Genomic DNA, 10691 nt, shown 5'->3' with positions numbered 1-10691 from the left:
AACGGGAATTTCTCTTCTATTTGAAAAATGAGAATCTTTTTTTACAACGGGAATTCCTCTCCTATTATAACAGGAATTTCTCTTCTATTAAAACAAATTCTAGCACTTCTAATTAAAGCGAGAATCATTCTCCTATTAAAATGGGAATTCCTCCTCTATTGAAAAGAAAAAAATCTAGCATATCTAATTAAAACGGGAATTATTCTCCTATTAAAACATGATCTCTCTCCCAATTGAAAAAACGGGTTTTTAAAACTTAATTAAAACTTTATTTAAAACAATTTGTTAGAAAATTAAAACGGGTTAGCGACTAAAACGGTAGTCCTAATTTTCTAAAAAAAATCTAAATGTTTTAAAAAAAGCCGATGCGTATAAGCTAGTTATTATTATGAGAGACTGATAAATATAGAGTCTCATAAATATATTGTACTTCACCACAATAATTGTTGGCACCCGCGTGTATTTTAATGCAAACCAATTTTGTCTAAATAGGGGTCAATAGTGGGGTCGTGAAACGAGGTACGCGTATAACTTCTCAAAGACTAGCAATCTTTTTTGTTTTAATTAGGCCAGGACTAGGACCACTCGAAACTAAATCGGGGAGGTTGGGTCCCTATCCAAAAGAGAACCAGACTCGACGTAGGATCTTTATTCTATGGAGAACTCATGTCTGGTTATCTAATGGTGCTATATATATAATAATAATAATAATAATATATCTATATCTTAATATTAAAGCTCCCACAAGGGGTATTTTTCGAGCTCTATTAAAATTTCACGTCATCTCCTATTAAAACGGGAATTTCTCTTCTATTTGAAAAACGGGAATCTTTTTTTTCTGGCGGAATTCCTCTTCTATTAAAACAAATTCTAAAGACTTCTAATTAAAAGTTCTAAATTATTCTCCTATTGAAATGGGAATTCCTCCACTATTGAAAAGAAAAATTTAAAGATATCTAATTAAAACATGAATTATTCTCCTATTAAAAACATAATCTCTCTCCCAATTGAAAAAATGGGTTTTTAAAACTTAATTAAAACTTTATTTAAAACAATTTGTTAGAAAATTAAAACGGACAATTACTAAAAATGGTAGTCCCAATTTTTAAAAAAAAAAAATCTAAATGTTTTCAAAAAGAAATGCATGATATGCACGGGCCTACAAGCTAGTTATTATTATGAGAGACTGATAAATAATTGATAAATATAGAGTCTCATAAATATATTGTACTTCACCACAATAATTGTTGGCACCCGCGTGTATTTTAATGCAAACCAATTTTGTCTAAATAGGGGTCAATAGTGGGGTCGTGAAACGAGGTACGCGTAAAACTTCTCTAGCAATCTTTTTTGTTTTAATTAGGCCGGGACTAGGACCACTCGAAACTAAATCGGGGAGGTTGGGTCCCTATCCAAAAGAGAACCAGACTCGACATAGGATCTTTATTCTATGGAGAACTCATGTCTGGTTATCTAATGGTGCTATATATATATACCGGCTCCTAAAAGGACCTTAAATAAGTACCAAATCTAAAACACCCACAACTTCACCTACAAAATTATTTAAACCCTAATCTTTTGTGCATATGATCTACTAACTATAAAGCATGGACCAAAATATCACCGATATATCCTATATATCACCGATATATATCGGTATTTTGGTACACCGACATCGATATTTCTGACATATATCCACCGAATATAAAACCCTTTTTTTCCGATATATATCGGAATTTCCGATATGAAACTTTATATCGCCGATATAATCGATATTTCTGATATAATCGATATATATCGGTTGACTTTTTGACCATTTTAAAATATAAATCCGATATTTCCAATATATTTCCGATATATATCCGATATTTCCGATATTATATTTTCGATATATCCGATATTTTTTATATTTTAAATAGTTTGGACTGGTTACCAAAAAAAATAGATATATCCGAAATATTCGATATATCCAATATATATCGGTTTTTGGGTACATCGATATATTCATCGATATCGATATTTTGGGCCTTGCTATAAAGAACATCTCTATAAAAATTCAACTCGTTTGATAATTTTTAACACTAGCAAAAGATGATTGCAAAAACTAGACATTTATGGACTTTTATATATATATTCAAAAGTGGAAAACAATTTTATCTAAGTTAGAAGATATCAAACGAGTTAAATTTTTGTATAGATGTTTCTTATGGTTAGTAGTTCATATGCACAAAAGATTAGGGTTTAAATCATTTTGTAGGTAAAGTTGTGGGTGTTTTAGATTTGGTACTTATTTAAGGTCCTTTTAGGAGTCGGGCTGTATATATATATATCTTAATATTAAAGCTCCCACAAGGTGTATTTTTCGAGCTCTATTAAAATTCCACGTCATCAACTTAATAGTTAACTTAAAACGGGAAACTCTTTTCCTTTTAGAATCCAACTTCAAACGGGAATCTTCTTTCTTTTTAAAACCAAAACTCAAATAGTAGCGATAAAAACTCTTTTTATTTCCAAATTAAAATGGGATTCCTCCCCCAATTAAAAAACACGAGTTTTTAAAACTTAATTAAAACAATTTGTTAAGAAATTAAAACGGGTTTTTAAGACTTGATTAAAATAATTTGTTAGGAAATTAAAATAGGTTAGCGACGAAAATAAGAATCACGATTTATTATGATTGTTGAGCAAATTTTTAAAAGAGACGGTGCGTATGCACGGGTCTACTTTCTAGTCTTAATATTAAAGCTCCCACAAGAGATATTTTTCGAGCTCTATTAAAATTTCACGTCATCTCCTATTAAAACGGGAATTTCTCTTCTATTTGAAAAACGGGAATCTTTTTTTACAATGGGAATTTCTCTCCTATTATAACGGGAATTTCTCTTCTATTAAAACAAATTCTAGCACTTCTAATTAAAGCGAAAATCATTCTCCTATTAAAATGGGAATTCCTCCTCTATTGAAAAGAAAAAATCTAACATATCTAATTAAAACGGAAATTATTCTCCTATTAAAACATGATCTCTCTCCCAATTGAAAAAATGGGTTTTTAAAAACTTTATTTAAAACAATTTGTTAGAAAATTAAAACGGGTTAGTGACTAAAACGATAGTCCCAATTTTCTAAAAAAAATCTAAATGTTTTCAAAAGAACCGGTGCGTATAAACTAGTTATTATTATGAGAGACTGATAAATAATTGATAAATATAGAATCTCATAAATATATTATACTTCACCACAATAATTGTTGGCACCCGCATGTATGCGGCGTATTTTAATGCAAACCAATTTTGTCTAAATAGGGTCAATAGTGGGATCGTGAAACGAGCTACGCGTATAACTTCTCAAAGACTAGCAATCTTTTTTTGTTTTAATTAGGCCGGGACTAGGACCACTCGAAACTAAATTGGGGAGGTTAGGTCCCTATCCAAAAGAGAACCAGACTCGACGTAGGATCTTTATTCTATGGAGAACTCATGTCTGGTTATCTAACGGTGCTGTAAGATGGTTAAGAAGTCTGTGACTAGTTTCTAAGTTAGTTGCCCTGAATTAGCAACACTAAATAGTAACATCACCCACTCACTGATCATATGAAGCTAGCATTTTAACGACTTTAGGCGCAAGGGTTTATTTTTTTTTGCACACAAATAGGGATATTATTAATAAGAATAAAAAAATTTTACATCAAGAATACAAGTTAAACTTAAGACAAACAGCACAGACATCCTATTCAAATCTATAGTAGGTCCTGTGAGGCGCGCAGCTTAATTACCACACTTAATTACCACACTTTCAAGGCGCGCAGCTTTACCATTTCTTTCTCCCCATTTCTTCAAATATATGGTCAATTGAATTCAAAGAACACCTTCACGTATTTTGGTTAGTGGTAGACAATGAGTTGGGTCTGCTGCCATCAAAAGTGGTGGCTGGTGAATTGGTGATCTTAACTCTTAAGCTCTTTAAAGAGAACTTTTGCCAACAAAATATGCTACATTGGAATCACACTCTCCAAGTAAATCTGTAAATGAGACCACAATCAGCATGTACAAGACTCAACTAGCATTGACTTTGTTATTGATGGCATATTTTAGTTAAAGTTCAGTACGGTTGACTTTTTGGTGTTTCTATCTTCCACCTAAAAATCCTTTTATTTTTTTGTAACTACCTAAAAATCCTTGCAATCCTTCGTGTTCATCTGTAGCCTTACAAATTCTTATCAATAATCTTATCCAAGCATGCATGTTACCTCATTTTCACCCATATGGACCATCTCTCCGTAATAGCTTACAGCCTTGCATACAACAGATAACGAGATCAAATGTGTAACTTAATTAATTAATTAATTAAGAGATAAAACTCAAGCATTCTAGTATAATTGATCTTTTATAATTGTTGCAATTCCTTTAGTAATTTACTACTTTGTAATTTCAAAATACTTATGTTTGCATTGTGTTTTATTCTCACAGTACACTCTCACATTGATTATTAGTGAACTCTTTTTTGGTAAACCAGTTTTACGCTACATTCCATTTAATTGTGTTTCGTCCCACTGCACACTCCCACGTCGGCTAGTGAACTCTTGGTGACCGACCTTGAACTTATTCAACGTGACATTTGACACATTTAAAGATCTAAAATTTTGCTCTGTGCTATTTTTCTTCCGCCAATTCAAGAGAGTTATTGTGCGGCTCTAGATAGTAGAATGTTTGAGTGCATGCTATTTTACTGATTGTCGTTGAATCCTGTTAGGCTGAGTCCAATGGCTCCCTATCCCTTTAAAAGTAGAGCTAAAATCAACAGATTTTACTCTCTATCTCTATTTTACTCTCTATATATACAAAGGATTCTACTCTCTTGAATATAGAGAGTAGAATATTTTGTATATATACACAGAAAAATAATGATAGAGAGAAAATGTGTTGACTTTAGCTCTAATTTATTGACTTTAGCACTACTTTATTGATTTTAGCTCTACTTTATTGACTTTAGCACTACTTTTAAAGGGATAAAGAGCCATTGGACTCAGCCTTAGGGAAGCCGCCATGTGGTCTTTTCCACGGATATCTTAACCGGAAAAAAAAAACGCCTTAATTTGATTAACTATATATTAACAAATAAAGCTTATTATGAGGAGTAAACCGTATAGAGTGTAAAGTTTACATTCCAAATATCAAAAAACTTTGTTCAATGGGAGTGGTATATCGTAGATAATAGAGTTGATAAATAGCTCGGGCGACACTTTAACCAACGTCTGAATAAAAAAAAATTGGACGTCACTTTAAGTAACATCCATTTCTAATTCTAAAGTAATTTTTTAAGTGACGTCCCAGTTTAAATTAAAGAGAGACGTCACTTAAAATCTAATTTTTAAGTGACGTCCCAGTTTAAAATCTAATTTTTTTTACACTTTTTCATTGAGGAGTATAGAGTGTGGATATTTATATGTTATACAATAGTATATAATTAGAGGTGTAAAATCCTAATAGCTCCTACGTGGAGCTTAGGTGGAGGTGTAATTTTACACCCCCCATTAGAGATGCCTTTAAGTCACTAAACATCTAAGTAAGGATTTTTTTTTAGTAGCCTAACCATCAAAGTACTAGTATACTACATAGTAGTGGGGGCGTGACCGAAGAGAGAGAGGAAGGAGTGGAGAGGGAGAGATTGAGAGTGCGTGGATACGGAGAGGGAGATCGAGGGAGAGAGACAAAGAGAAGTGACGAGGAATTGGGATAGAAACCAACCAATTGACATTTTGTCCACATACCCCTTAGCCCGGTTAAACTCCGGCTCATTTGATTACATTTTTATTGAAAAATGAGGTAAACTTAGATTGGAGATAATATATACCAAGAACCTTTGAGTCTATACACATCTTTATATATATATAATAGCAGTCCCTTTTCAAGCCTTCTAAAGGTGTCCACGTCAACAGGGAGATTACTAAAAATTTGGAGAAAAAAAATGGAAGTTTAACTCAACTCCACAAAACCCGAAGTTTCTTCTTCACGTCTGAAAACCCAATAAATCGTGACGAAACCGAACAATAACACTATTACGAAGAAAGATAAGGGAAGGAGGTCTGTAAAGAGGCTGATCAAAAAGTCTGGGTGCAAGCGGGTAGGACAACAACCAAGGGCAACTAAGAAAGAGAAAAAGATCTCCTTTATATATATATAATAGCAGCCCCTTTTCAAGCCTTCTAAAGGTGTCCACGTCAACAGGGAGATTACTAAAAATTTGGAGAAAAAAAAAGGGAAGTTTAACTCAACTCCACAAAACCCGAGTTTCTTCTTCACGTACGAAACCAATAAATTAGGACAGAAACCAGAACAATAACACTATTACGAAGAAAGATAAGGGAAGGAGGTCTGTAAAGAGGCTGATCAAAAAGTCTGGGTGCAAGCGGGTAGGACAACAACCAAGGGCAACTAAGAAAGAGAAAAAGATCTCTGCAAAAACTGGAGAAAAGATTCTGATACCTTTCTTTTTGAAAGGAGCTCACGAGGGTACCCATTCACTTGGAATAGGGGGCAAGAAGAATGAGAAAGATAACAAACCCGAGGGTGGGGTAACCTGCAGACGACTCTCCGGTGGTCAAGGAAGAAAAAAGAAAATAGTATAGCTTGCCCTCAACCCAACCAACCCGGTATCGAATTAAACCACATGACATGCTCCACTACCGGCATGACGAGGCCAAATCGCCCGCTTCTTTCCACTCTTCATCCGAGTCCTCATCCAATGCTCACCGATCAAGTGAAGAGGCGGGGAAGGTTTCAAGATCCGAGGCCCGGCTTTGTAAGGTGAATCAATCATCGCCAATAGGTTCCTATTAAGACTGCTACTTCCGCGCTGGTATTTGGAAAAACAGACCCTTTTTTCAAAGGAATTAAAAGGAGAAAACTTATCCATAAGGTTTTGATGAGCAAAATGAATAATCACAAATAGAATTGGCAAGTCTACAAAAGAATTCACATACACCATCTATCAAGAGATCGATACATGTATAACTTCTCAACTGTTTGGCCAAAATCCTCTTCAATCTTCGGTAATTCAAAGGTAATTATTTATCTCCAAATAGGCAGAACTGGAATCCTTGGGACCTTCCTGGTAATTATGAAACTTCTTGGTACTTTTATTTTAGTTAGTAGTCTCGACTTTGTGTTGAACTCATTTTTTGTTTTGTTTATGCAGACAAATCTTGCGGGGATCTGGAATGGTACTTCTTTTGTCCAAGAAGAGACATGACTAATCGTGCCACTGAAATTGGATATTGGAAGACGACTGGTAGAGATAGACCCATCTGTAATGGGCCCAAACACTGTGGGGATGAAGAAGACACTGATTTTCCATTTAGGAAGGGCACCGCAAGGAGATAGGACAAATTGGGTTATGCATGAATATCGACTTGAAGTCAAGCAATTGTTTGACACCGGTGTCTCGCAAGTAAGACTTTGTTTCAAATTTGCATGTAGTTATATTTCTTTGGTTTATGACCTGTTTTGTCAAGTTAAATTGTTGTACATTTACTACACTTGGTATTAAGGATATTGATTTGGAAGATGAATCTATAGATGTCGAGATACTTATACAATGAGCAAACTGACAGAAAATTTGATGATGTTTCTTACGAGTTTGATAATCTTATCAAATGTGCAAAACAGAAACTTGACTGAGTAATAAATTATTATTAGCGGACATATATTTTCTATTTATACTACCATACATTGAGAGTGAAATCCCACCTTTCTCGCCGAAAGTTCACTTATCGACAATCGATGCGCTTTTGGACCTCTCGAAGTGCAATACGTTTAATGAATCGATCGGGATCTATCCCAATAGGAAATCAAGAACAAAAGCAAAACAACCAAGGAAAATAAGAGCTGGGAATAAATAAGTAGATATTCCATATACCATTTGAAATTCTTGAAAAATGTTAGTTCCTTTATAAGTAGAACGGCTATTAAAAAGAAATTTGATCATAAGAATCATAAACAATCGAGGAAAGATGTATCTTGAACTTCTTATCTACCACCCGAAATCAGTTTCACACAATCGTCTACTCCTTCAGTGTGCCTTCAAGCCCAAGAATACGATTACAAGCACTTACAAAGTGTCTTGCATAATCATATGTCCGAAGTCGGAATAATATTTATGAGTTAGAATCATTGATGCCCTACAAGCTTGAGTATAAGGAAACTAGATAGAGTAACACATTCATCCACATAACTCACGTTATGAAGAATAGATCTAAATGGAAGCATGAGATGCAGTGAAAATTAGAGCAATGAACTCTACGTTAAGGGCCTTCTGCCAATATATATTAGAAAACCAAGCATTGCATAGTTTAATATACTGAACTTTTCAATAGCTATTTAAGGATACAACTTTGGATATGGGGACAAATTATCTCTATAAAGTTTATAGATATTTTACATATTATATCTATATATGAACACATAAAATGAGATGCAATCTGCTATATATGCACATATCTATGCCAAGTGGACACTTCTCACTTGGAACAAAAGTTTATCCATGCAAAGGCATTTCTAATCAAAATTAGAGCATTGTCGTTGAATATACCAAACAGAGTACATTAAATTAAACAAGTACAAACAAGGTTTAACAAACTTTGAAGTTAGTGTGAAAAAAAATCATGACTTACCCAACCAAATCAGCGTGGAGAACAAAGATAAAGCATCTTTTCGATCTTGAAGTATTATATAGACTTCCTCGAAGGGAAACGAAGTATGAATAAACCAACCAACTTTCATTTCAACTGTTGTGCTTCTTCGTATATTCGGAAGAAACATGAGATGGTAATCATGGCACCAAACAATGTCCCCTGCTTTATAGTTTTCAATTACCACTTTAGCAAAAAATTTATTTGCAGTCTCATATGCCTCAAATTGAGACTGGATTGTGTCAAGACGAAAGTTCTCACTTGAAATTTCTTACTCCCTCTGCTCTGCGCGAGACGGTTGTTGAAGTGCCTAACGTAACCTACAAGGATACGCATTTAGAAAATTTTGAAATGGACGAATTTAGAAAACAAGCGAACAAGTTCAAAGAACAAGTCGCGAAACAACAACAGGAGGTAATAAAGCAGTTTAGTGGGACTGGATACAAACATTCAGACGTGGTGGTCATTGATGAGGTCGAGCTTCAAAGACATCAACAAATTGAAAAACTCTACAGGTCAACTCGATCGAGGGCAAGGTAGTAATACATATATAAACATATTTCTTCTACACAATTTATGGATCACTTGGATGTTTTTTTTATTATTCAGAGTTTCAAAGATATATAGTCTGCGAAAGCTCTTGAAGCATTTACTACTTGGTATTAAGGATATTGATTTGGAAGATGAATCTATAGATGTCGAGATACTTAATTCTATGGTCATTACAAATCGGCACTTTACAACCGCCTTTGGAACCATCAATCCCTCTCCTTTCTGCTTGGCGCGGGCGGTTGTTGAAGTGCCTAACGTAACCTACAAGGATATAGCGGAAATTGGGAACGTTAAGAGGGAACTTAAAGAGACTGCAATATCTAGTGGAGCATCCCGAGAAGTTTGAAAAGTGTGCAATATTGCGAATCTTTGCTGATGGCATCAGCGACAAGCTCCCGGTTTGGACCCATATCATGTACAAGGACAACAAGTGCCTAAGAAAATAAACTTAGGACTTCCGTTCACAAGCGACAAGCTAAAAAGGTAATTAAAGTGAAAGTAACAATCACTTGATCTTCAAACAGCGAGACCTCGGACTTCGGACCACATTTGCCCGGCCTCGCTACAAATTTACGCACCCAAGTTATAATATATAATTAACAAAAAAATGCTAAAACTAATGAATCGGATGGCAGTCCATTACTATCTCAGTCAAAAAAAATGGCAGCTAAATCTAGCTGGTTGCACATTTTTACAGATCAGAGGATTGTTTTTATTGTTTTTTTTTTTTTTTTTTTTTGGAGACAGGGGCTTTGACTTCAAAACCAAATAGCATAAAGCTCTATTCAACAACGCATAATAAAATAATACACCAGCCCAATGCAATTAAAACTTCTTAGGGAAATAGCCTATTGAACTATTAGAAGACCTGGAATGAAAGTTAGGTGGTACATTATTGTTCCAATGAGAATAAAAGACCTATGTCAGATATATCATGTCAAGAATGATTGTGGTATGGAATCACTTTCCATTCAATTTTCCCCATGAACATGTTAACAAGCCAAGGCAAAAAGTTTGGAAGAGATGATAAAGTATAAATCGGTGAATCACGAATAAAGTCTGCGGGTATTTTACTATATCTCACTTTTATTAGAAAAACTAGGCTTAAACGAGAAAACCGCCGGTTACCTTTGTTTTGTGCAATATGAGCGTAGGTATTTTCTGGACACATTGGATAAGTGTGAGTAACTCAACAAATTCAACCAACTCTAAGCGGTGTCCCTCGACATTCTTCTCACGCTAGACATTGTGGAATCCTTAGATTTCTCATATGAAAGGGACAGAAGGAACTCCAGGGACTAAGACTATACAAAGGTGGGGTAAGCTGAAAATAAAAACCAAATGAGTTTTCGACTATCTCGCTGTTAAACTTTTATTTGTTACTCACTGAAGAAATGTCAAACAAAGCCATGGATAATGGATTTCTCTTCACCGGACAAAACTATACTATGTT

General features: G+C 34.5%; 1 long non-coding RNA gene across 1 annotated transcript; it reads left to right on the top strand.

The window, feature by feature from the left end:
• The first annotated feature begins 6048 nt into the window (after window positions 1-6048).
• LOC147505840 (uncharacterized) lies at window positions 6049-7567 on the top strand. The gene is made up of 2 exons (XR_015220685.1): window positions 6049-7059; window positions 7195-7567. It is a non-coding gene; the product is annotated as an uncharacterized LOC147505840 (long non-coding RNA).
• The last annotated feature ends 3124 nt before the right edge of the window (window positions 7568-10691 follow it).

Source organism: Coptis chinensis, chromosome 4 (genome assembly GCF_015680905.1).
Source record: "Coptis chinensis isolate HL-2020 chromosome 4, ASM1568090v1, whole genome shotgun sequence".
Lineage (NCBI taxonomy): Eukaryota > Viridiplantae > Streptophyta > Magnoliopsida > Ranunculales > Ranunculaceae > Coptis > Coptis chinensis.
This window is presented reverse-complemented; position numbering and strand designations above follow the sequence as displayed.